Consider the following 27,630-nt stretch of genomic DNA (forward strand, 5'->3'; position numbering starts at 1 on the left):
TTGGGTGATAGCCTGTGGGCGATGTGTTCCAGATACAGTGACAAGGGAAACTTTTTAAATCTGTTCCCTCCCTTTCCCCTCCTCTCCAAGGTGCTGCAGAACATGGCACACGACAAAACGGACTGCATTCTAATTGCTCCTTGGTGGTCGAGGCAACCATGGTTCCCAACCCTACTGTGTCTGTCAGTGAGGCAGTTTTTGCGTCTTCGAGAGTTCCAGACCTGATCTCTCGGGACCGAGGCAGGATTCGACATGTGGATCTCGACACTCTGCAACTAACAGCTTGATGGATTCAACAATGAATACCGTTCCTTGAGTTCCACCCGGAATTCAGACAGTTCTGGATGTGGCTCGGAAGCCAGCTACACATCGATCCTATGCTGCAAAGTGGTAGTCTTTTCTGAAGTTCGCTCATCTTCATGCTTTTGATCCTCTTCAGGCATCAGTTGAGAATGTTCTTCTCTTTTTGCAGTTTGTTCCAAAAAGGTTTGAAACTTTCATCCGTAAGAGTGTATTTGGCAGCTCTTTCTTGTTACAAGGGGTCAGTTCAAGGTTTTTCCCTCTTTACTCACCCTACCACTCTCCAGGTTCTGAGGGGTCTAAAGGCCCCTCAGCACCTCCAGTGCGAACTCTGGTTCCTCAGTGGAGTCTCTCTGTTGTCTTGCATGCCCTCCTCTCGAAACCCTTCGAGCCTCTGGCCACAATGGAGCTTCATTTACTATTGTAGAAAGTGGTCTTCTTGGTCACCATCACTTCCTCTCGGCGTGTTAGTGAGATCTCTGCCTCTTGAGTGGATCATCCCTACATACTTTTCCACAAGGATAAGGTTGACCTGAGGCCGGACATTGACTTTTTGCCTAAGGTAGTCTCTGATTTTCACATCAACCAAACCATATCACTACCAACTTTCTTCCCGAACCCTTCTTCTGACCTGGAGAGAAAACTGCATGCCCTTGATGTCAAGAGGGCATCGGCCTTTTACGAGTCCAGGACAGCGTCATTCTGTACCACACAGCGCCTTTTTGTTTGCTGTGGAGGTCCCAAGAAGGGCTCTCCTGTCTTCTCCCAGAGACTGGCTTCATGGATTGTGCGAACCATCGGTCTGGCCTATGATTTCTCTGGGTTGGAACACCCTTCTCACATTGAAGTGCATTCCACTCGAGGAGTGGCCATGTCTACAGCTTTTACCAAAGTCTTACCACTGTTGGACTTATGCAGGGCAGCGACGTGGTTGAAACCGTTGATGTTCATAAAACAGTACAAACTCAGTGTCAAGGCATGTGCAGACTGTGCATTTGGGCGAGCCGTACTGTCATCAGTCTTGATGTTAGACACCTACCCACCACCGGTAAATGAGCTTGTTAATTGCCCATATGTGTGATGCACAGAGACCACGAAGAAGAAATGCAGGATGCTTACCTGTAACTGTAGTTCTTCGAGTGGTCATCTGTGCATTCACACAACCCACCCACCATCCCTGCTTCAGTGTCAGTGTCAGATTCGATGCTGGTACTGAGGTGTGATTGTTTTTTCCCTCGGATCCAAGGCCACACTAGGCAGTCTCAAGGAACTGAGGGAACAGACGGGAACCCACTAGGACATGCGCAGTGGACGGTAGGGGAGGGTTCCTGCCGAAACGTTCCTCAGTTATAGAAGCTTCCCGAATGAGGCTCAGCACAGGCGCAGAGCCCATATGTGTGGTGCACAGGTGACTACTCAAAGGTCTACAGTTACCGGTAAGCAACCTGCATTTCCCAGCTGCGCAATCTCTTCCGTTGCATCCAGAATGGCCGGGATACATCGCGTCAAGGTCCATCGAGGCCAGGTGTGTGTGTGTGTGTGTGTGTGTGTGTGTGTGTGAACAACACCTCTTTTAGCTCGATGAATACCACTTCAGAGGAGCTCCTGGGGCCACGATCCAGAGGTGGGCTGGGCTGAAGGCAAAAGAGGTGGCCCAAAAATACCAGGATATTTGTGCTTAAAACTCTTATTGACATCACAACCTTTTGGAATGTGGGAGGAAGCTGCATTTCCCGTGGGCAGCTGGCTGGCCACTGTGTGAACAAAATGCTGGACTGGATGGGCCTTGGTCTGATCCAGCAGGGCTCTTCTGATGTTCTTAAACACCGAAGCTGGGAAACCACCCAATGATCAGTGGCTGGGGGGAAAGGGGTGGGGCCAGGAGAAGGGGCGTGGCTGTCTGGGGAACCCTGGATTGGGCCAACAAGCGGGCCAAATCTGGCCCTTGAGCCTGAGGTTCTGCACCCCTGAGCTAGGCCAGGGTTGTATTCACTATAGCACCTCACAAGATGCTTCTGGATGCTCCTAAACTGGGCATGGAGGTGATGGCCACCATTACTGAGGGTGGTGGTGGCTGGTGAAGAATAGGTCTGGGAGTGCAGCGGGTGGGCAACTGGCAGAGGCGGAGTCAAGGGGTCACCATGGGCGGAGCCAAGGGGTTGCCATAGTCTAGCAAAGCATCTCCCTTCCCCCGCACCCCCACTTCCCCGGAACACAGAGTGAAGGCAGGCAGAACTGCTTCAGAAAGCATAACTGTTGGCATGGCTGGGCAGCAGAGCATATTCAAAAATTTTGAATATTTTTCAAAATATTATATGGTGCCAGAACACAGCATAAAGGTGGGCAGAGGAGCTTTGGAAGGAAAAAACAGTGGCAAGGCCATGTGTGGCACAGCGGTTTCTCAACACATTACGTGGTGCATTTTGTTAAACCAACCTGGGCCCGCTTTGGGAAAACACAGTGGATGGAATCATTATTTAAAACTCATAGGCTACATGTGCTCTTGAGCAAAGCCAGCTAGGACACCTTTGTTTTACCACCACTGGGAATCCATAGAGAAGGAAACAGTCCAGAAAGAATTCTTAGGCTGCAATCCTATACCCACTTATCTAGGAGTAAGTCCCTTTGAACTCAATAGGGCTTTCTTTTACGTAGTCATGTAGGACTGCACTGTTAAAAAACACACAATGGGATGGGATCACATATGCAGGCCAAAAGCCTTTATTTAAAGAAGTAGAATTCATGATGAAGATTACCCACTCCGCAAACCAGGTGCAGGACTAAATTCATTTCTATAAAGTAGAAATCCAGGAAAGCAGTATTATAATAAATTCTTCCACCAAGGAAATCCATTGAATTTTTTAAGTAATCAGTGAACTTGGATGCATTTTCATCAAGATAATTAACCCAGCAATGATCTAGACATATAGACACCCCCACCACCGCACGCACGCACACAGTGGCAGATGGAATTCTTTTTAAACAACCCCCAAAGGACCTTAGCACATAGCATAGCAAAGCAATCCACTCCCATATAATTTATTTTCCCCATATAATTTTCCCTCTATCTCCAAGCGAGTCCATTTCATTCTTATCAACATAATTCCATTCCCAGGGTGTCTCTAGACCTGTTTTTTGTGTGTTTGTCATTCCTCAAGCACGATATTTTCCAGGTGCTTATCATGATGTCATTGTCCTCCAGTGGGTTTCTCGCACTTTCCCCCTGCTTATCCTGTGCTATTTCAGAACAGAGAAAATGTGGTATTTCGCTGGTCGCACCATGGAAGTGCCAGCCCTTGTACTTGCACCACGGAGAAATTAGCCACTATGTGTGGGTGGTTGTGGGGAGTGCGGTTATGATGATGACGGCAGTAACAACGACGGGGTGGGAGTGTCACCCTGCCACACCTGCCCTCTTCCGCCTCCTCGTCATTGCGTATTGTTTGCGAGCACAATACAACACGGTGAGAGTCTGTCAGAGCAGCATGCCGCCATGCTGTGATCACGAAACAGCACAACATGGAATGGCCAGCACGGTGGCATTCTGGTGGTCTACTGGGCAACCGAAAGCCATGTCTGGGGGGGGGGGGTTCGGTGGGGTTGTTGTCCATCCATATTGCGCGGCTGTGGCAATCACAACCCATTGACCAGTAATCTGTGTCGGGAGGGAAAGGGGAAGCTACCGCAGAGGAGATTGTGTGATGCCCCCGCCACATGTAAGGGTTTGTCTCGCAAGGGTAGCAATGTTTACAAGAGGCTCCCCCCCCCATGAAAAGATAATCAGTGGACTGTAGCAAGATAAAAACAACCAGTGTACAGAGCCCATGCTTGAACAGGAATTAGAAACAGTGGTACAGTGGTGGGATAAACTGGTCATGTGGAGAAGCCCCCAGCCATTATTTAGGCATACGAACCCCCACCCCACAGCCAGAGAATCAGAGATACTGAATTATTTTTAAAACAAAAACAAACCATAGCATAGAACATAGCAAAGAAACCCCACTTTCCACCAAATCCCTCCATAAAGCCCCCCCCCCCTTTAATATGAAGTACGAAATTGTGGTACCTGGCTGGGCTGACTCCTGGGTCCTTGCTGTCTGGTCTGGTTTTGAAAGGGGCACACATGCTGTTCCGTTTCGCCATTGCTCTTGCTCTCGCCTTCCCCTTTATTGTACTCTTCTGCAATAAAGTACAGGGATCTGTCAGCTGCTCTGAAAACAGATCGAAATCTGCTGCTGCCCTGCGCTGGCTGCAGTGCAACCACATGGGTTTTTTCCATCCTCCTGCTGCCTCTTCCCTCTCCCTGGCGGGTTTGGTCATGTGGGATCTGTGACTGTGCAACCTGGGCGCCCCTTAGCAGCGCTCATTACACACCTCTGAGGGAGGCGTTCCGCTCTCTGTATTGGGAGCGCGTGCTCTGGCACAGCCTTTAATGCTCCTGGGGACCGTTTCCCGAGGACGCCCTGCAGGAAATCGGCTATCTCACCTGCTGTGATCTGTGCACACTGTACACAAAATGTACAGCTTGCACAGGCTAATTCTAGAAGAGCACAGCAGCAATGCACCGCACTAGAGAGACCGAGGCAATCGGAGAGGAGCTTGGAATTCACTGTAATGGGGACCCATGGGGGTTGACCAGGTGGGTTGGGAGTGACAGAGCAGTGCCCAGAAGCACCCCCTCTGACCAGCGTGCAGCCACTGTGAAAAAGGCAAACTCCACGTTAGGCGTAATTAGAAAAGGAATTGAGAATAAAACTGCCAAGATCGTACTGCCCCTATACAAATCTGTGGTGCAGCCACACTTGGAATACTGTGTACAGTTCTGGTCACCACACCTAAAGAAAGATATTGTAGAGCTGGAAGAAGTGCAGAAAGGGGCAACTAAAATGACAAAGGGGCTGGAGCATCTCCCTGTGGGAGAAGGTTACAACAGCTGGGATTGTTTCGCTTGGAAAAAAGGAGGGTAAGGGGAGACATGATAGAGGTCTACAAAATTCTGCATGGTGTGGAGAGTGTGGAGATGGAGACATTTCCCAAAATACTAGAGCTCTGGGTCATCCCATGAAGCTGATTGGTGGGAGATTCAAGACAGATAAAAGGAAGGGCTTCTTCACACAGCACATAGTTAAACTGGAATTCACTGCCACAGGGTGTAGTGATGGCCACCAATGTAAATGGCTTTAAAAGGGGGTTGGACAAATTCCTAGAGGAAATGGCTATCAATGGCTACTAGTCCTGATGGCCATGTGCTACCTCCAGTACCAGAGGCAGTGAGCCTATGTCCACCAGTTGCTGGGGAACATGGGTGGGAGGGTGCCCTTGCACTCATTCCCTGCTTGTGGGTTCCCAGTCAACAGCTGGTTGGCCATTGTGTGAACAGAGTGCTGGACTAGATGGACCCTTGGTCTGTCCCAGCATGGCTCTTCTTATGTTCTTGTGTTGTTATGTATTATCTCAGAGACTATATGCCCCCATATTGACCTGGCCAGCCTTTAAGATCAATTGCAGATGCCCTGCTTTCTGTCCCATGTGTCTGTGATGCTAGGTGGGTGTGAACAAGAGATGGGGCCTTTTCGATAGTGGCACTACGACTGCAGAACTGTCTCCCTCTGTAGATTTATCAGGCTCCCTCTTTGTTTTTCACCAGCATATTAAAATGTTTCTTTTTAAGATGGCTCTTAAATTGTGATCTGTGTTTTTACTGAGACTTGCCTTGCTGTTTGTTCCGTTGTTCTGCTGCTTTATTTTGTTGTGATTTCATAATTTTAAATTATATTTTAATCCACTGTGTAATTTTATTGCTTGGTTTTCTTGCCTTTTGAAGCCTAAGCTGCTTTGATTATTTTTTAATAGAACAGCAGGATATATATTCTTCTGAGCTAAACTAAACTGGTGTTGTTCTTAGAATCTGGGACTTTTGGCTCTAATGTCTCCAAACACGGAGCTATTATAGGTACTAGCTGGAGATAAAGCAATCCTTGTTTTTTAATTTATTAGAGACAGCTGCCAGGGTGGCTAGCAGTTTCATAATAAAGAAAGTCAATTCAAAATAAACATTCCAAAACCAATAAAAATAAACAATTAACAACAGGGAAAATGAACAGCAAAGCAATAAAAAAACACACCAGCAGGGGTAGGGGGTGGAGGGGGATTAACAATTAGAATCAACTAGTTGACATTCTGTAAAGCAGGATTAGGAAACTTCAGGCCCTCCTGGGGTCCCCTGATGGCCACACACCCTTTCCCCCAATCGTTTCATAGTTTCCCAGCTTTTGTTCAGCTTTTTCCCCCATTCTTAAAGGTTGGAATGCCTCTCCTAAGGCATAGGGCTTCTCCACATGGGGATTTTATCCTATGATTGAGATTGGTTACTCACAGAAGTTCGCAGGCCCGTCGTCAGCCTCCAGCGCCTCTTTCTGACCATTTCCATGGCTTAATTTGATGTGGAAATAATGAGGTAGTAAAAAGAAGTGCTTTGAATCGGGGTGAATTTGTCCATGTAAAGAGGAAGTGGCACTATAACAACACTGCCATCTAGTAGCAGTATAATGAAACATATAGTATTCGCAAATAAAGGGGGGAAAGGGGGGGGAAGGGAAGAGCATGTAAAGGACCAATCTTAATCCCACAAAGAATCCGGAAGCAGAAGCCCTGGTGAAATCATGGTATAAAAACCCTCTGTGTGAAGAAGCCTTTAGTTACTTTAGTAAGTGTTAAACAATGATATACTGGTACTTTTTTGCATTTTGACCTCACCCCTTTTCCTTTCGTCCCCTGGAATGCAGCCCCTGAGAGCTTCTCCAAAATGGAATGTGGACTTTGGGCTAAAAGAGGTTCAGCACCCCTACTCTAAAGCTGGGGGGGGGATTAAAAAAGAAGAAAATATCTCTTCCTGATGCTGAGTCTCTGGCAATATAAAAATCTTACATTTAAACCAGAATGAAACCAAAGCAAAAGAGTAAATGGAAAAAGTAAAAGCCAGCAGCAGGGCAAATATCTACAAATGCACTGATGCCATTTTTAAAACTAAAGGACTAAAAAGCCTGGGGAAATAAAAAGCCTGGCACCAAAACATCCGCAACATAGACACCAGGCGAGCCTCTCTGGAAAGGGCATTCCACAACTGGGTGTCATTACTTCTTGTGGTCTGGACACTATATTTTTGTGGATGCAGCTTCACTGGTGGACAGTTTATGGTTAAGCTTTCCGTTAGCCATAACCTAGTGGGATCTGGCTTCTGACAGAATGAAGACTTGTGCATAGATTGAATAAGGACGTAACCCTATGCATGTTTAGACAGAAAAAAAGACCTACAACTCCCAGCATGCCCCAGCCAGCCATTACAGTATACCTGGGTCTCTTTCCTGTTTCTCAGGTGACTGAACACACAGGAGGGAATTTAGGCAAGGGGCTTTTCTTTTCTTTTTTTCATGCAGAGTGTGCCTGCCAAAATACTTTCTGTGCAAAGGTTGAAAGTAACAAGAGATTTGTCTGCCTTTGCATCTGGTCATTCTCCAGGAAGAAACTGGGAACAATTAGTAATGGAGAAATTGATATGTTAATTGAGAACTTCTAAACAGACAAAACAAATTGCAAGAGTTTTTAACACAAAAGCCGCCTCCCTTTTTTAAAACCCACACACACAATTTGGGGGGGAGACAATTTGACATGCCATAGCAGAAATCTTGGCTACTTTCAAACAAGCTGTTATCATAACCTTACCAATGCTGTTTGATTTCTTTTAAAATACGTTTTGCTTTAGTAGCTGTGGCTGAAAGCTGGGGAGGGACTATATAGCTCAGGTGGTAGAGCACCTGGTTGGCCTGCCAAAGGTCCCAGGTTTGATTCATGGTTTCTCCAGGTAGGGCTAGGAAAGAATCCTGCGTGAAACCCTGGAGAGCTGCTGCTGCCTGTAAGTGGTGATAATACTGGGCTAGAAGGCAGTTTCCAATGTTCCTGAGACCTAATACAGTACTGCAGCATTCCCCACACTGATGCCCTCCAGATGTGTTGGACTACAACTTCCATCATTCCCAGCCACCACAGGCTGGGGAAGGCTGCCAACATGAAAAGCTGCCTTCTACTGAGTCAGACAATCGATCCATCTAGCCCAGTATTGTTGACACTGACTGGCAGCAGCGGCTCTCCCAGGGTTCAAGCAGGATTCCTTCCTAGCCTATCTGGAGATGCCAGGGATCGAACCTGAGACCTTCTGCCTACAAAACATGTGCTCTACCACTGAGTTATGGGCACCCCATCTCTTTGAATAGGTTATGTTTTGTTTTGTTTGTTTTTATCATTCCTTTGTCTTGTTGTATTGCTATTGCATTGTGTCTTGTAGTCAAGATTAAAAATGTTCTTTAAAAAGAGAGAGAAAGAAAATCATGGCTCTGCCCTCTTCAACATCCATTTTCACACCATTTATTAAACGGGTCCGGTAAAAATCTCCGTCTTGCCAGGGAAGAGTTAATGGAACTTGGCATCAGAGAGCTTCCTGGTATGGGCCAATCCCAGCGAACAAAGGTTTGGCTCTGAGTTTCCACTAAGGCAACAGGTGGGGGAAAGTGTTTACTCCAGGTAGTAGTTTTCTTTTTTTTTCTCAAGCGTCCCCACAGGCAAGGAAGCAGCTAAAGCCCAAAGGAGGCAAGGCGTGGGGCGGGGGGGGGACATGCCAGCGAGATCTCCTGGTGCATAGAGGTAAATGTCCCAAGAAACTGCTGCCAGCGTTTAAAAAGTGCTCCGTCGCCCTTCTTTTATTTTTTATGCCTTCGTTCTTTTTTTCTGAGTCTGCTGGGGAATATGAAACTCTCCTTCTCTCACTGAGCTGGACCTTCCCAGCCTGGGTGAAGTGAGCAGGGAAGCTGAAAACAAACAGGCTCAAGCAGCAGACGGGCAAGTCCTTGCTAGCTGAGAAAGGAGGCTTTGGGTTTCTCCAGGTGGAGAGGTGAGGAGATGGTATCTTCGTAGTCCTGTTGTTGCTTTGTTTGAAGTCAGGATAGAAAGTATTTTTCCCCTGTCCAGCTGTTGTCTTTGTGTTCCCACTGGAGTTGTGATGCATTGCTGAAGTCAGGTTCGTTCCTGAGCCCCTGCATCCATCTGTTTAGATGGAAGCCACACTGTTGGACATATAGGGGGCCATGCTATAGAACTGTAGAATTTTGGAATTGGAAGGTAACGTAGAGGCCATCTAGTCCAGCCCTCTGTTCAGTGCTGGAATCTTGCAATATAGAATCACAGAATTTTAGAGGTGAAGCTACATGTTACATTTAAAAGCATCTTAAAAGCTCTGCTGGCTAGGGAATGCTGGGGCTTGCAGAACTTGTTCTGTCTAAATGTGCATAGGATTGCACCCTTAAACTGATGTACTTAGAACTGACAATGACTTTTTTCCCCTTTTATTTTAGAGAAAGCAGCCCACGGGGGGCGGGGAGACACACCCACCCACCAGATTGGGATTGTGGCACAGGGGGAGGGGGTTAACAAACACACCCCGCATGCTGTTTTGCCAAAATGTGCACCCCACACTGCCACTTATCTCCAAAGATGCTATTAGCAGCAAATATATCCGACGAGGTTGCAATTACTCTGGGGTGAGTGGGTTGCACATTACATATGCCCCGAGAGCCATTCTTCTTCAGTTGATTCTTCTGCTCTGGCATTCAGGACAGGTTTCAGAGTTGGATTTTGCCCCGGTTGCAAGTGGAGCTCCAATTCAAGCGTTAGATATAGTATGATCAGACAGCTGATGGTCTCTACCCCATAAGTAAGACCGCCTGGTTTGTTTTCTAGGAGAACTCCTGTGCCTTTAGAAGCTGTGCAGCAAAGTAAGCAAGTAATGTGTTTGCTATCACTGCATTTCTGTTGACCTGCTGAATTTCTGCTTGTTATGGAGCTGTTATAGGATCCTTGCCAGAAAAAAAGCTGGCAATGCTAACTATGAAGGTCTTACTTCTGAGTAGTGGTAGGTATGAGAATCAAGGAATCCATATTCCCCCCTCCCAATAATTTTTGTGTTCATACTAGTACAGGCTTAATGTTGGAACAGCCACTGGAACAGCCATTGGAGCGCTCGCACTATACCGATACTAGTTCAGCACTTCAGACTATGATCCTATGCCCATTTACTTGGGGGTAAGTCCTGTTGAACTTGGTGGATCTCTTTGTGTTGGCTCAGACTGCACCTCTTTTACATAGGCTGCGATTCCCTTCTAAGCAGGAAGACCTGCTATGACTTTCGAAGGTGGCAAAAGTTTACATTTACTTGAATGCACTGAGCAGGGGGTTGGACTCGATGGCCTTGTAGGCCCCTTCCAACCCTACTATGCTATGATTCTATGAATGGGCTCTATGTGGGACTGCCTTCAAAAAGCATTCAGAAACATTAGCTGGTCCAGAAAATGGCTGCCAGGCTGATGGTGACTGGAACTAGCTACGGAGAGAGTCGATAACACCCATTCTCCAAGAGTTAATGGTGGCTTCCAGTTAGTACCCAGCCCTGGTTTAGGGGCCAGGATATCTCAAGTATTTTCTTCTCCCATATATATTCCCAAAGGCTCTGAGATCATTGGAGATCACTGTCCTTGCCTTCTGCATTAGGCTGGGAAGTTACAAAGAATGGGTCTACTTTGTGGTGGCCTCTACCTTTTTGGAGTGGGCTCCCCGGAAAATCCTACCAGCCTGCTACTTAATGTTTTAGGAGACTGATCCTTTGATTTTTCAATGGACTTTTAGATAGATTAATGTACTGCTGGAAGACTGCTGGAGGATAAGGCAATCAATGGCTGCTAGTCAGGATGGCTATATGTTATCTCCACTATAAGAGACCGCATGCCTCTGATACGAATTGCTGGGGGATACGCTGTTTCACTCCTGTCGTGCTTGTGGGCTTCCCATAGGGGCATCTGGCTGGCCTCTGTGTGGTCTAGATAGGCCTTTCGTCTGATCCAACCCAGCTCTTCCTGTGTTCTTACAGTTGTTTTTTTTTTAAGATTGTGTTTACAATTGTGTTTTCATTACGCATTGAACCATTTTGAGAGAATTATAGGAGGGGTATAATTTGTTAAAGCGGGGACAGCTCTGAGGCTATGCTGTTTCTGCAGCTCCGGGGTGGAATAATTGGTTAGATTTTCCTGTACCCAACATAAAACCTTCACTTTAAAGGAGAGCGAGAGAGTTATTCCCAGCAGGAAAGGTGAAGCAAAATGGTAAACAATTGCATCAGGAGTAGTGACAGCGTGTGTACAAAACAGAAGAGAAGTCATTTTTCCCAGGAGCAGAGCTGAGAAAGGGGAGAGGCATGCATAAGGCCTCCAGTTCAACTATATCCATCTTTGGCATCTCGTGCCAAAAAGGATTTGGTCAACAGGTGATGGGAAGCACCACTGCTTGAGACCCTGGACAGCCATTGCCAGTTAGAGTGGTCCGTACTAGTCTAGATTGACCTTTAGACTGGGTTAGCACAACACGCTAACCCACACTGAGTGGTTGAGTGTGGGTTGTTTTTGAATTGTGGGTTGTTTGTTGAACCGTGGGTTAGCGTGTTGTCTGAACCCAGGACATTTTCCACAGGGTGACTTATTAACGATGCAGTGTGGCTTATTTTTCTCGAGCAAGCCACCTTGAGCACCCATGGTTTGGTGCTGAGTTGTTCAGGGTGTGTTAACAAGCCACACTGCATGGAGCAGAGTGCCTTACCTAAGAAGCCACTTTATACAAAGTCAGGCCGTTGGTCCATCTAGGTCAGTGTCGTTGACACCAACTAGCAACAGCCAGGGATATTGAAGAAATCCTCAATGGCTTCAAATGAGTTCGGATTGCTATTAATCTGAACTGCAGGTTCCGCAGTGGCCCTGCTTTTTTTGAGGCACATGGATTCCACAGAATTGCAGACCATTTCTTCACTGCGGGGGGGGCGGGATTTGCACTAATTAACTAATGCGAATTAGCACTGATGTGGTTTAACACAAGTATAACAAAACTCTGGTTTTAAAAATCCAATTTTTAAAATCCAGTTCCGTCAATAAGTAGATTGAAAGAAAGACACTTGACAATCTGTGAAGCACAGATGGAACAGATTTAACAAAATCCATACGTCCTTAGCATCAACTCTCCAACTCTTCAGCTATTGGGCGGTATAGAAATGTAATTAATTAAAGTTTTCATGCAGGGGTTCCTCCCAGACCTACCTGGAGATGCTGGGGATTGAACCTGGTACCTTCTGCATGCAAAGCAAGGGCTCTACCGCTGAGCTATTGTCTTCTCCAAGATGGTGGAACACATACCCTGTGTGCAGAAGTTTCCAGATTCAATCCCCAGCATCTCCAGTTTAAAAAGTTCTCATGTAGCAGTATATCTGCTTGACTGGCAATATTTCTCCAGAAAAGGCAATACTGGGGCCAGATGGATCAGTTGTCAGACTCTGTGTAAGGCAAGCCTCACATTTATTGATTGATTGATTTACAATATTTATATACCGCTCCACATCAGAAGATTTTGGAGCGGTGAACAGCAAAGATAAAAGAATAAAACACCAGGTCAAAACAGTTAAAACATTTTTTAAAGGATAAATTCCAATTTAAGCACAATATAAATGTGTGTCATTGATGTTCAATAGACTGAGCCATTCCTTCCTTTCATTGGGAACCCTGGGAATAGTCCAAATGGTTGCAAATTCTGGCAGAGGGGTAATTTGCATAAGATAAGGACATGGATGCAAACATGTTCAATTTGCATCATTCACTCAGGCTGCAAGAATATGGTGATGATTTGTTGTAACTAAAAATGGGTTTGGGTTTAAAGCACTGACAGTGCACACATCTCCTGACTATAGCACACCACCAACCAGGAGCAAGGGTGAGCATGCCTGGAAATGATCATGGTAGTGCTGTGCCGTTTCCAAGTAGTATGGCTGTGAGAGCTGGACTATAAGGAAGGCTGAGCGCCGAAGAATTGATGCTTTCGAACTGTGGTGCTGGAGAAGACTCTTACGAGTCCCCTGGACTGCAAGGAGGTCAAATCAGTCCATCCTAAAGGAAATCAACCCTGAGTGCTCATTGGAAGGACAGATACTGAAGCTGCAGCTCCAATATTTTGGCCACCTAATGCGAAGAGAAAACTCCCTGGAAAAGACCCTGATGCTGGGAAAGACTGAAGGCAAAAGGAGAAGGGGACGGCAGAGGATGAGATGGCTAGATAGCATCACGGATGCAATGAATATGAACTTGAGCACGCTCCGGGAGAGAGCGCAGGACAGGAAGGCCTGGCGTGCTATGGTCCATGGGGTCACGAAGAGTCGGACACGACTGAACGACTGAACAACAACAACAACGACGACAGTGCTGTGCCGAAAATTTCTCCCACGTCTTTTTCGACCGCTCTCATTCAACTTGACAGAAAAGAAATGGCTTTCGAAAAGAGATTCAAAGGAGGAGAAATTCTTCTGGGTCAGGTTCAGGGTCCTTGTGCTTACTTTACGTTAAGAGGTGGCTGAGGAGTGTGTATGAGTGTCCTGTCTTTCATTGTACAATCATCTCTCTGCACCTGCATTAGAGGCAAGATGTATAATCACCCCTCAGAATGTTTATTCATTTGAAAGACTCTGGGGAAGGTGCTGCACCCTAAAGAATGACAACTAGAGCAGAGCCAAAATTTCTCAGAAGACATTTTTCTCAGAAATATCCTGAGATTTTTCTTTTCTTACCCCACTAAAAATAAAAGGCCAGTTTGCAGAATTTCCCCAAATTTTCATCCTTTTTTTGGAGGGGTTTGCCTTACTTCTCCCCCCCCCCGCCCCACCCTGGAACAATGCTACATATAGGGTATTGTGGGGAATGCAAAATGGGGTTCCGGCTGTTGCCACTTGCAGGGACAGTGCAACCCCCGCAAAAAAAACCCTTACAAAAAAAGAAAGAAGCTGTGCTACAACCCTTAGCATTGGTGAGCCCTACCTGTGAGAAATTGTTGGAGAATTTCTCTCACCCCTAGAGAAATCCGATGAAATTCCCCCCCCCCCAATTTCTCTGCTTACAGATAGGGTGGAGAATTTCGAGAGGTCATTTGTGCACAGCTCTAGTTCTTGGTACACATGCTGGCTTCTGGTTGGCTGCTCTGGTTAATGCCGAATGCACTACTAGCTAGGCTTTTGGCCTGGTTCAGCGCGGCTCTTCTTATGCTCTTCTGTCAGGGATGTCGAAGCTCTTTCAGCCAGAGGGCCGAATTCCATTTTGGAGATGCTCTCGGGGGCCGCATACCAGTGGTGGGTGGGGCCAAAGGCAAAAGAGGCAGGGCCCCAAATACCAGCATATTGTAGCTGAAAGCTCTTACTGGCAGGAACGAAGCCTTAGGCGAGGCATTTCAAGTTTTAGAATAGAGGGAAAACTGCACAAAAGCTGGGAAACCACCAAAAAGTCGGTGGTCAGGAGAAAGTGGAAGACGGCCTTCTGGGGAGCCTCAGAGGGCCGGATTTGGCCCCTGGGCCTGAGCTTCTGTACCCATGTCATGTAATCCAGCTCTAGCTGCGTTTATCTGGTGGCCCTTGATGATGGACAACCTGGGGGGGGGGGATAGCTGAGTGTGATAGAGCACATGCTCTGCATGCAAAAGGTCCCAGGTTCGATCCTTGGCTTCTCCAGGTAAGGTGAAGGAAGATTCCTGCCTAAAACCCTGGAGAGCCACTGGTGCCCACCAGTGTTGACAGTACCGGGTCTGACTCGATATAAGGCAGCTTCCTATGTTCCTGTGTCGCTTGCGTCAACAAGGGCAACCACCCAGTTCAAGGGCCCACAAATAAGCATCACAGTCCCAGTGGGGAAGTCCTTCCAGTTGTACATTTTCACTGGCTGCATTTGCAGACACCTGCGTCCCTTTTTTTGTAAGCAGGGAATGGGGGGTTCATCTTATCTTGCTCTAGCTTTGGACAAGAGCTTTGACTTCTTTGTAGCTCTTTCCTTACCATGCTACGGATTTACTGAAACCTCTGCTTTGGTACTCAGACCATAATTACCACGTTAATGACAGGCTTTGTGATAAAATATTGATTTTTCTCTAATGCAAGTCTGAGAGGGACGGTGGCTCAGTGGTAGAGCACCTGCTTGGCATGCAGAAGATCCCAGGTTCGATCCCCGCCTTCTCCAGGCAGGGCTAGGAAAGAATCTAGCCTGAAACCCTGGAGAGCTGCTGCTACCAATCAGTGTTGACAATACCGGGCTAGATGGACCAAGGCAGCTTCTAATGTTCCTGTGCTGTTTAAACAAGTTGGAAGGAAAAACTATTCAATAGGTGACTTTGAAAGAAAGACATGTAAAATTACATTTTTATTTGTCTGTCCCACCTATGTCAAAATTAGCTATGCACAATTTTTGAATAACCCCAGTAAAAAACAAAAGCAAAACCCAATGTCTTCTCTGTCAGGCAACAGGTGGGAGGCGAGGAAGGAAGGCCTGGAACGTTTCTCCATGAGGGATCAGTTCTCTGTCTTCAGGGAGCTTCTGCATCAGCTTTCCCCAACCTGGTGCCCTCCAGATGTGTTGGACCACAATTCCCAGCATCCCCCAGCCAGCCATGCTGGCTTGGGGAAAGCTGTCCTACATCATTTATTTTAAAAAAAATGGCTTTCCCACTTGCAGTCTGTGGTGGTGCAGTTCATTCTTTTTCATAGTCTTTGTGCATCACAAATACGGATTCCGCACCTGTGCAGAGCCTCATCCGGAACTTTCTAGAGCTGATTCTGAGATTTGCCCAGAATCTAAGCTGCTGGCTTGAAGTGATATAATTTTAGGGTTTAAACCAGCCTTTCCCAACTCTGAGGCCCTTCAGGTGTGTTGGACTACAACTCCCATCTTCCCTGCTGGGGGATGGGAGTTGTAGTCTAACACATCTGGAGGTGGCAACTCTGGGAAGGGCTCTGAATGTCATTTCCCCTGACCCTTTGCACTGGGGCAAGGTTCCTTAAATCCCAGTAAATTCAACAGATCCTATTTCAGTTGCAGAGAAGCCATTGATCCATTGATTATTATAACAATTTATGATGCATTACCATTACACACACGCACAACATATTGCTATTTCTCTGTGCTGTTGAGCAGTATCTGAAATATTTAGATCTAAGGAAAAAATGCTTACATTTTGACTAGGGGTTACAGAAGTGGGGGTGGGAAGGGAAGGACTTCAGACAGATTACCAGGAGAATTACATGGCTACCAATATCTGAACTCGTGGTGTGAACGAGGGGCTCTGATTCCCGGCTTCTCCCCTTAATTCATGGTTTCAGACTCACTTCACGGTCTCATACTTCTAGAATTGGGCTTCACCCCCACCAATGAATAACTAGCCTATTTTCTTTTGTCAGTGGCATACTGGGAGGCTGTGGGTGGGAGCCGTCTCGCTGCCCTTGAAATTCTTTTTGCCGAGTTAATAACAAACCTGCTGAACATTCACAGTACAGGGCAGCTGGAGCTGCTCTGGGGAAACCTGAGTTTCTTAAAGTGGGTATGATTTGCAAATTAACTGCTCTCCACTGCAGAGTGTTGGGAACTGGGGGTGGACATCTTTCCTTTTTGAGCAGGTGCCTGTGGCTTGTGTCACCCACGCCTTTCTCGTGCTAGCCTGGGGCTGTTGACCCTCTTTCAGCCAGAGGGCTGCATCCCATTTTGTCAAAGCTGTCGGGGGCTGCGTTCCAAGGGTGGGCAACCAGAGTGGGGCCAAAACACCAAAAATGATTATCGTGTCCTGTATGGTTGGAGGCTTCTGTGAAACACCCTCTGGTTCACGTCAGGGAGCGAGAGATAGAGGACGTCACGCAGGCCCATGGAATGATCAGCCCACACACAATGCACACACCCTTGCCTCTCATTGGAGAGCCACAGATCCGCACCCCAAAACAGGGCCCAACGTGAGCGAACCGTAATGTGTCTGTTGAGCTGCAGCCTTCATCAAAATGGCTAGGGGAGCCCTCGAAGACATAGGAATCTGGGGCCAATCTATTGCAAGTCGTAGAGCTTTTCCTGAGGTGTGCCACCTCAGACTGCAGCTGGTATGTGTGTGTGTAAAGGGGGGGGTAGGTTTACCCAAACTCCCTGCACACTGAAGACTAGTAGGGCAGTGAGGAGGCTAGACTGAACCTTTCTCGCCAGTAGGCCCAGTTCTCTATATGCAGGGGATTTCTTTCGTGGGAGAGCATTCAAACCAGAAATCACCATGCCCACACTGCCTGCACCCTGAAGTGGTATAGTCTAGAGAAAGCATCACCTGTTGATTCTGTGGCGCAGTCCAGAAACGGTGTTACTGTTGCTTCTGCCATATAAACTGACCTTCGTTATGGTGCACATAGGAGCCTCACACCTGTTCTCAGTATCCGGATGCAAGACCCCCCTGTGGTAACAGGATGAGGAATTTTTAAGACCTTGCTTTCATTTCCCCCCTCCCCCTAGTGTAAAATCTTGGTCCCATTGATTTATGTTGTGCTAAAGTATACCTGTAGTTCAACACAACACAAGTCACAAATATAACCTGTGTGTTAGTGATTTTCACATGTTCTGTACTGCATAATGTCAGCTGTCTTGATAAGATATTCAGCTGTGGTGTATTGAGGTAGCACCTCTGAATATTTGCACATAGTTCCTATCTCCCAGTGAGAGTGCGTGTTTCCTGGCACACGTCCCTGGAAAACCCAGCCCCTATTTTTCTGCTTGGAAGAGATTTGGGGGTATGTGTTCTGTATTAACAAAACCTAAGAGTGATGCTTCATAGAATCATAGGGTTGGAAGGGGCCTACAAGACCATCAAGTCCAACCCGCTGCTCAGTGCAGGAAGCCTGATTCCCAGGTGGTTCCCCAACCAATACTAACCAGGGCTGACCCTGCTTAGCTTCCGACATCAGACGAGATCAGGCACATCCAGCCCTTTGCTCATGTTTCAGCTTTCTCTTCAGAGCTCTCTGGAGCAACCTTCCTCAACTTGGTGCCATCCAGATACATTGGATTACAACTCACACCATCCCCAGGATGTGGGTTCAGGATGATGGGGTTTGTAGTCCCAACACATCTGGAGGATAGCAGGTTGGGGAAGGGTGGTCTAAAAAATAGAATCTCCTCATACAGGGGTTTATCGCATCTCCAGGCCCCCTCAATAGGCCCCTTTACTCAGGGAGTCTCCCTTCTCACTGCCATTTTCACCAGCTGCTCTTCTGCCTCATCCTCTTTCTCATCGTTCTGCCCATTTGCTTGCCAGACAGGTGAAGAACCTGGCGAAGAGGAGCGGCAAGTCCTCTTGTCAGTGGGCCCCTGCTGGGGTGTGGGCCCTTGGCAGGTGCCTAACCATGCCTGTCCTTGACAACAGCCCTGCAGCCTGCTACTTCCCACTCAGTAGTTGCTAAGGTCGGCACTGCAAACATAACACAACGTCATGAATTGCAGCATTGCCATCTTTTTCCCTGGCTTTGCTCCTATGCCTTTAGCAACATCCTGGTGCACATTCACACACATTTAGCTGACACAGAGAGAGAAAGTGAGGGGAAAACATTCACCTGCTTTCTGTCCAGGGCTTGAACCAGAGGTTTGAAGGCCAGAGTGTGTAACCTTAGTCTAGTGAGTAGGGACAGGTGGGAAATTTGTTCAAACTTCTCAAATTCACCCCTCCCGAGCCAAAAAGGGAGCTGAGATAAGAGTTGCATGCTGAAACTGCACTTTTCTGAACTTGGCAACACAGTCGGTCAGAGGAAAAGCATGCACAGTGAATGTGCAGATTAGTGGAAAGTGTGCAGAAAATGTGTGCATTAGAGAAAGGTGTGTACAAAACGGCATTACATCAATGGGAAAAATTGTATAGAAAAGTGCAAATTTCCAGGCAGATATTTTAAAAAACCAACAACACGCAAACTTAGATGGAAAAAGAACAGAATGGGTTTAAGCGTGAAAATCCAACAGCCCCAACGAGAATGAAATTAATAAACCTGTCCATCTCTACTAGTGAATTACTATGGACTATGTGTTTATAGTCAAACCTAAGTGCTAAAACAAACATTAGTTTAAAACTGGGTCTAGCAGCTCCATTTTTCTTTCTTTTTTTTTCATTTTTACTATAGAGTAGGTGCAGGGATCCAGTTATGGATCCATAAAGTAAAAGCCCCCTGCCTCCCACACTAGGGTCCCAGTCTGGATCAAGAGACTTGCGCCTACTATAGAGTAAAAATGCACAAAAGATGCAGCTGCTCACAGATTTAAACTAACGTTCTGTTCTGGCCCTAAGAGTCTGCCCTCTTCAGGCACAGAAGGGAATTAAGGGAATGCAGCATTGGTAGACATGGGGACGCCAAATTTGCCAAGCCTGGTATAAATACTGAGCACCAGGCCTTCTGCCCTTCATCATGCAGTTTCGGCAGGATTGATTCCCTACCCCCCTCCACCCTAAACAATAAAAGCATGGATTTTTGCAAAGATTCTGCTTTTTAATAATGCTCAGCGATGTGGTCTCCCCTGGCTGTTCTGCTTTCTCCTTCTAACATTAGTCAAATGAGGGAATCCCACCCAACTGAGGATCATACAAAGGTAACCGGGATGATGTCATTACAGCCAGTGGGGTGATGTCAACAGTCATTAAAATTATTAGGGTGAACAGAATCAGAGTGGTCTGCCTGATGATATCACTGAAGGCAAAGGAGGTCAATCAGAAGTGAGGGCAATATCAACCAATACACACTTCTTTGGTTTTTTTGCAAGCAGTGCTGCAAAATGAAACTGGTGAAAGGGGAGGCATTTTTTGTCGCTGCTGTAAAGGTTTGCAGAAAAAGATGGGTAGTTTCAGCTCATCGTCTGAAATCGAAACCACCGTGAAGAACTGCAACCGTGGAATCAGCAACAATATTAGCAAAAGTTAGCATGAATAAGACCTGTATTACAAGCACTATATAAACTTACCTGGGAGTAAGTCCAACTGGACTCAAGGGGATTTGCTTCTGAGTAGACATGCATAAGATTGTGCTTTTAAAAACCAACAAACCCAGACCAACACTTGTCTATCCATCCTTATTTGCCTGCTTTGCGTGGCACTAAGTAGGTAGTCCTGCTCCGTGATGGATGGGCTTTGGGACTACGGAATAATGTCATTGTCCCTCTTGTTTGTGTGTTGTGTTTGTCACTCAGCCACTTGCTCTGAGCAGTTCATCTCTGTCTTTTGTCTTGTGATTATTTATGCAAATGGCTGTTGCAGCCCCCATAATGGCGATGTTGTTTTCCAAAACAGAGAAGCCTACAATTATCTTATTATAGGGATGAAAGGAAGAAAAAGAAGCCCGTTTGTTCTGCTTTCCCTGTTTCTTTTCCTGCAAAAATCGGAGAGGCTTACGTGTAGCTTACCTAGCTACTGCATTTCAAAACTAAGAGTTTATATTTTATAGTTCCCTGAGATGCCACAGACATCCACTTGAAATATCGAGGTCCAGCAGCAGTACTCATCTTCCAGGGATATCGCATTGTTCCTGCTGTCAGGCTTTCATACATGGCATGAAAAAAAGGACAGACGTTCTCCTCTGGCTGATTGGAAGTTCCCATCTTCCTTGACGATTGACCATACTGGCTGGAGCTGATAGGAGCTGGAGTTCAACAGCATCTGGAAGGCCCACCGGTTCCCCTTCCCTGGTCTGCAGTATACCCAAGAATTATTATTCCCTAATGCTGTAGATCAGGGATGTGGAACTTCCAGGCCAGCAAGCCTGATCTGGCCGAAGAAGATTCGGCTTCCAGCCTGCGGAGCCCCTAGAGGAACTCCCACTTGGAAGATATCGCTGATCTCAGATTGGCAATAACAGTAGGGATGAAGGCTCAGCCGGCGTAGGGAGGAGCAGGTCCTCTTCGCGGTGCTGGGCGAGGTGACAACCATCAGTGGGTGTAGCCATGCACACTGGCATCATCCAGGCCATGGAGGGCCCAGTGGGGGGCATTTGCCCCTCTTCATCTTAAGTTGGTTCTGCACCCCTGCTACAGATTGTCTTACATAACTATCTTCATACTGCACACTTTGAGTGAGTAAAACCTTGTCTTGAAAAGCACTTCACTCATTGCAAAATAACATATTTTGTAGGAGTTACCCCTACCCACCGCCCACCAAGGTCGTCACATCGCTACCAGTGTTCAGAGTTATTGGCAGGACAGCAGATGCTCTGGAGGAGGACAGCTCCCACCTATGCTTTCCCCCCCAGTGTCTGAACCGAGTCCCAAACTACAATATATAATCATTGAGAGTGACTTTAGCTTGTGTCTGTATAAGATATGAATGATTTGGTAGCGAGAGCAGTTGACAGAGGGCAGCCAAGAGTGGACTACCCTAGGAGACTTTTGCGAATGGCTCACATCAGCCTCGGATGGCCTTCTCTCTGTCCCATCAGCCAGGACAGCTAGGCTGGTGAGGACGAGGGAGAGGGCCTTCTCTGTGGTGGCCCCCACTCTGTGGAACTCCCTCCTTAGGGAACTCCGCCATGCCCCCTCTTTAATGAGCTTACGCCACGCATTAAAAACGTGGTTGTTCCGGCAGGCATTTGGGGTGGGCTAGGGTAATTTTAGAAATGTGATGCTTTTAATGTTGAATTTTATTGTTTTGAACTGTTTTTATTGTTGTACCTCACCCAGAGTGGCTGGGTGACCGGCCAGATGGGCGACCAGCGAATTTAATAAGCAAACAAACAAAGAAGTGGCTCTCCAGTGTTCAAGAAGCTTCCCCCACATTTCCACAATCTCTCCCCCCCACACACACACACACGTTTCCACTTGCCATAAATGACAGATAAATAAAACTGGAATTCTTTCCTCTGGTTGCTTGAATTGCACTGATTGAGTTGTACTGCGGATTGGAATGATGCCCGGGGATTTCTCACGCTGCCGCTTGCTAACATGACATTAATGATTAACCTACCAGACCCAAAATGGGCTTATTTTACATTCTTATCTGAATGGCATTTTATTTTCAAATAGTTACCAGGTTTAGCCAACTGAGAGCTGATTCACATGACCCTCCTTTTGAGCCCCCCCCCCCCCCCCGGGTGAGCATGGGCATGAAATTCAGCTTAAAGAGAAAAAGGGAATGCTAACCTCCCAGTTCCTATATGTCAGGGGTAGGCAACCTGAGGCCTACCAGATGGTTTCAGTGTTTATTGTACTGGCTACAGGCTATGACAAAACCTACCAGATGTTTTGGACTATAACTCCCATAAGCCACAGCCAGCATGGCCAAAGATCAGGGAATCTAACCCTGCTATACAGGGACATTAATGGTGACCTATCTTGGAAGTTTGTTGTAAGAATCACAGGAAGTTTAATGTGTGTGATGTGCTTTGAGCTCTTCGCAAAGTCCTTAAAAAACCTACATGTTAGTATTTTCACCTACAGGGTTGTTGGCTGGCCAGCAATCCAGGGGCCCAATGTTTAGCAGTACTTAACTATGAAAGACTGTCCATTACTTTCAGGAAAGAGAGTAACTAGCATAGCCAACTGGCCAGAAGTTGTTCAAAATCTCATTTGTACAAGGCCCATAGCGAAGTGGTAGAGCAGCTGCTGTGCAGGCAGAAGGTCCAAGGGTCAGTCCCTGGCAACTCCAGGTACAGCTGGGAAAGACCCCTGCCTGAGACCCCAGAGAGCTGCTGCTAGTCAGTGTAAACCAAGGATGGAGAACCTCAAGCCTAGGGTCCCAATCCAGCCCTCTGGGGTTCTCCAGAAGACCACTCCCCTTTTCCCAGTCACTGATGGTTTGCTGGTTTCCCAGTTTTTGCCAGTTTTTCCCACATTCTAAATGGTTGAAATGCCTCTCCTAAAGCTTGGTTATTGGCGGGAAGAGCCCACACTAAAATTTGCTGGTGTTTTTTGTTTTCTGGACCCATCCCTTTTGCCTTTGGCCCTGCCCACCACTGGAATGTGGCTCCCAAGAGCTTCTCTGGAATGGAGCTTGGCCATTGGGCTGAACGTTCTCTGCACCCTTGGCGTGCACAATCCTGAGCTAGGTAGACCTGCAGTCTGACTTGGTTTGGGGCAGGAAGACCTGTGTTCCTAGGTCTTGTAACCTTGGTTGTCAGAAGACAGGTGAAGGGGAAAGGGTGAGGGTGTCTTGTTCTGAATCCGGTCAAGTTGGCTTCTCTGTTGCTCTGTGTTATTAATCCCATAAACAGAGGTATATCTCCATCGCAAGTGGGGAGAAGTGGAAGACAATTATAGGTACGTTAAAGGCTGTTGTGTTGCAGGACAGAAACAAGAACTAAAGCTAGATGGAGAGACAGGTAGAAAAGACTACCTTCTTCCATGAAAGATGTCTAGGCCTCCTAGGGTGGCCACATGTCCTAGTTTACACAGGCCCGACCTCTATTTGAAGGACCATCTTATGCAAATCCAACCTGCACCCTCTTTTTTGCTGATGCGTTCCCTCTCTTTTTGGTGATGCGTAAGTGCACACTGTACTCACGCCCCCCACCCCCACCATTCCATTGTGGTTTGAGAACTTCTTCTGGGGTTGGAACTTCTCTTTCTTTCAACTGGTTAATGCTATAATAAGAGTAGGTAGACCTGATTTGTACAGGAAGTCTCCTTTTACTATAATCCTACGGAAACAAAGGGATTCTTTTCCGACTCATTTGAACATGGGAGAAAAAAGGAATTGGGTAAACAAATAACTCTGATTCAGCCCCCCGGAAATAGAAAGCTACATCAGCATCAACAATGGAAAAGTTCTCTTTGTCTTCCCTTTTGTAGTTGCTTGAAATCTCTTAATACATGTTTTCAGCTGAGGAAACCAAATACCTTTGGAGCGCCAAGGGAGGAGTTGGTTAAATATTGACTGTTGGCTTAGTTGAGTTTTGTAGACTAAATCCTGCCCGTGTTCAGCCAAACATAACAAATGCATTCCGGATGGGGGTAGTAATAAAGATGGAAAACTTCTCTCTCTCTTGCAGAAATGAGGAGGAAATGGGGCTTCCACCCTGCACAGCTAGAGCTGTCTGGAAATGTCGCTTGAATCCGTTCCACTGTGATTGTCACATATGATCTCTAATTCAAAATTTGATCATCATGCAGCAGTCAGTATCCAAATAATCTGGTGGTTCCTAATTAATAGAACAGAAAAACAAGCAAAATGCCAGTCCTTGTGATTTGAGAGAAGAATCTTAAGGCCTGTAAGCCATTTCCGCTGTTTGTGCTACATAGTTAAAAAGTAAGAGTGGGACTTCCAATAGGTAGGAAATAGTGGTACATCTTTACCCAGCGGTGTTGCAGTGAAGTTCTCTCTCTTTTTAACATCTTCCTTCCAACCCTATCTCTATACACTTAGGGTGCAATCCTATGCATGCTTAGACAGAAAAAAGTCCTACAGCTCCCAGCATTCCCCAGCCAGCAATGCTGGCTGGGGAATGCTGGGAGCTGTAGGACTTTTTTCTGTCTAAGCATGCATAGGATTGCACCCTTAATGACCCTAATATCCTCCAGTTTCCACACCCTATGTCTCACGTGTCCCATTATGGGGTGGGAAAGGGTTGGTGGCAATTGCAAATAATGGCTTACTGGTCATATCAATGGGAGAAAAATGGGAATGTCCCCTCACCCACCTCAGTCTGTAGATGGAACTCCCTACTTCAAAACTACCTGCATCTCCCTTAGCAGGACTGCCTTGCCCTTTGAGAAGCCTGGCTTTATCATAAGTAACATCTGGCCACCCAACTCCCTTAGCAGCACCTGGGGATCATGCCAGACTATTGTTAGCTAGTGTAATAGCAACTGCCAATTCTCTCTTCAGTGGCTGGCAGTCTTTTCCTCTCCTTTATAGCTTCCCGAAATAGTTCCGTCTCCTTAGCCAAACAGTAGGGAAAATGGCAACACAGCTTCAGGAAGCAAGGCTGGGTCAAATTCAGGCAGTATTTTGGGAGGTAAGCAAAGAAAAACGTGCGTTTTAGTTTAGAAAAAAAAGGCAAGTAAGGGAGCATATGAGATGTAGAAAATTATACATGGTTTGGACAGAAGTCCCTGTCTCATCATACTAGATCCCATAAAGCGGAGTGGTGGGAGATTCAGGACAGGCAAAAGGAAAGCCTTCTTCACACAGCGCAGAGTTGAACTATGAATTCACTACCACAAGATGTAGTGATGGCCACCAATTTGGGTGGCTTTAAAAGGGGGCTGGACAAATTCATGAAAGCGAAGGCTATCAAAGGCTACTAGTCCTGATGGCTCTATATTACCTCCAGTATCAAAGCCAGGATGCCTGTGTACACCAGTCGGTGGGCAACTAACAGAAAGGAAGTTTGCCTGGTAGCGTGTGCGTGCGTGTGTGTGACTGACAGGAAGGGTTAATGGGACCAGAATGACTGAAATAATCCATTTTTTGGCAAGCCAAGTTGCCAAACACAGCTTTTGCAGGGGAGATTTATAGGTAAATGACCAACAGGTGCTCTCTCAATAAGTAGGAGATAGCTAGAAGGTCATGGCACATTCTAAATGGGGGAATACCTTTCTCTCCCCACCCCCACCCCACCCCAGCTAAGGATTATGTAGTCTCAGAGTGGCTCTGTTCCATTTTAAATATATTGTAAGCCACCTTGAGACCACTGACAATGTTTGCTAGGGCCAGGGGCGGCTGGTGACTCCAGTTCTGGAGGGGTAATGATTCCATTCTGGGATTTAGTTACCGCCAACCAAACCTCTAAAGGTGCTATCCAAGGTTCTGAAACTATTTTGTGGATAAGGTTCCACACCTTCGATAGCATGTTTAGACATTTGGCTGGTGGTAACTAAGACCCAGAGTGGAATCACTGCCCCTCCAGAACTAGAGTCACCAGCCTCCATTGCCTAGGGCTGCTGGGAGATGTAGACCAACTTTGGAGGGCTACAGTTTGCCCATCCCTGACTGATAGACTGTCTAAACCCATTAATCTATGCTATATAGGACCTGAATGAAATCATGAGGAGAAACTGGGAAGTGGGGGAAAAATAGAATCATAGGGTTGGAAGGGGCCTACAAGACCATCAACTCCAACCCCCTGCTCTGTGCAGGAAGCCTACAGCACCCGGTATTCCCAGGTAGTCTCCTATCCAAGTATTAACCAGGCTTGACCCTGCTTAGCTTCCGAGATCAGACGAGTGCCTGCTATCCCATCCTACCCATTGCAGTCATCCCTAAGCCCACTGGAAGCAGGAAGAGACAAGTTAGATCAGCAGTGGGCAAAATTATCCACATGCTTGCGGTATTTGATTTTATGCACTCCTGCTATCAAATTCCCAGCTCTGTCCATTTTTCCCCCTTTGTGTAATCGTCCAAATGTCATGAAATGTGAGTCTGAGCAACAAAATATGCACGCACACGGGGAATATACACAGGTGTGATGTAGTAGCGCTCTACATGTCCAAAAGGAGATCATGCGCCACTGTACAGTTTTAATTTTTCCTTAGGAAACCCCCTGAACATAGTTTTCTTTGACTGTGTATGTGTGCGTGCATGGACATGTGCGTTCGCAAAAGTCATGGGTCAGTTTAGTGCCTGGGGCAAGCTAGCTGCTAGCCCATGTCCCATCCTGGCCTTCATCTGATCCTGGTGGGAGTAGGAACTAATTCTTCTCTGGCTCGGATTAAAATCTAAGCCTGAAAAGAACTCAGCCTTAATGCTTACTTTGTAGCAAAACCGGCATGATGTGTCATTGAGATTCATATTTAGAGCGAAGAAATTATGGATTTCAGCAAACCACTAATTCTTAGTGTAGAAGGGCATTGGGCTTATTGGCCTAAACCTTGGGTTTGGTGGTTTACCTGGAGATGGGTTACATTAGGGCTCCTTTTGTCATTTGTGGTGGTTTCTGTTCTTGTGTATCACTGGGAAAGGTCCAGACTGTGACAATGGCATAAACTGTGTGGCTTTGGTGTGTCGAGAGGCGTCTCATGGGAGGGAGGCTCATGCTACACACCAGCTTAAGAGGGCAGAATGCGATTTCATTAAAAATATATATAATAAAACAATATCCAAATGAGAGTCCTTGTCTTAACCTGTTTATCTTCTTCCATTCCATTTTTTAGCACCAATAACCAGGCCCGTGAATGAAAGGGGAACGTTTGGGAGCCTAGAAGGTGCTGTGTCGCAGCCGGCGTTTTATACCTGAACTGGCTCATTCAAGTAAATAAAACCACTGTCCTGTCTTGTGTGAGGGACGGCTAAGGCCGTGATGAGCATGCTCACGAGAAGGCCTGAGGCCATCCTGCCAGCCCAGGAGACCGCCATATTCTGACCCAATTCCCCCCCACCCTTCAATTTCTCCCTAGTAGGACTGGCACTTCCTTAACAAGGTGTCCCACTCTAGGTTCTTGAGTAGGATGCAATACT

At 46.7% G+C, this 27,630-nt stretch overlaps 1 protein-coding gene across 4 annotated transcripts in view; it reads left to right on the forward strand.

Moving 5' to 3' along the window:
- Positions 1-27,630, forward strand: part of LZTS3 (leucine zipper tumor suppressor family member 3) — an 89,793-nt gene that overhangs the window by 42,064 nt on the left and 20,099 nt on the right. For 2 of the 4 annotated variants that reach the window (XM_084855313.1, XM_084855315.1), the window contains one exon: positions 27,327-27,423. The exons of 1 other annotated variant lie outside the window; for it this stretch is intronic. The gene's annotated coding sequence lies outside the window, so the exon portion shown is untranslated. Of the gene's footprint in view, positions 1-27,326; positions 27,424-27,630 lie in introns of those variants that run through there. One more of the 4 variants, XM_084855317.1, reaches the window with a different exon arrangement.

Source organism: Heloderma suspectum, chromosome 5, assembly GCF_057233095.1.
Source record: "Heloderma suspectum isolate Gila_16-S chromosome 5, 16-S_ref, whole genome shotgun sequence".
NCBI lineage: Eukaryota > Metazoa > Chordata > Lepidosauria > Squamata > Helodermatidae > Heloderma > Heloderma suspectum.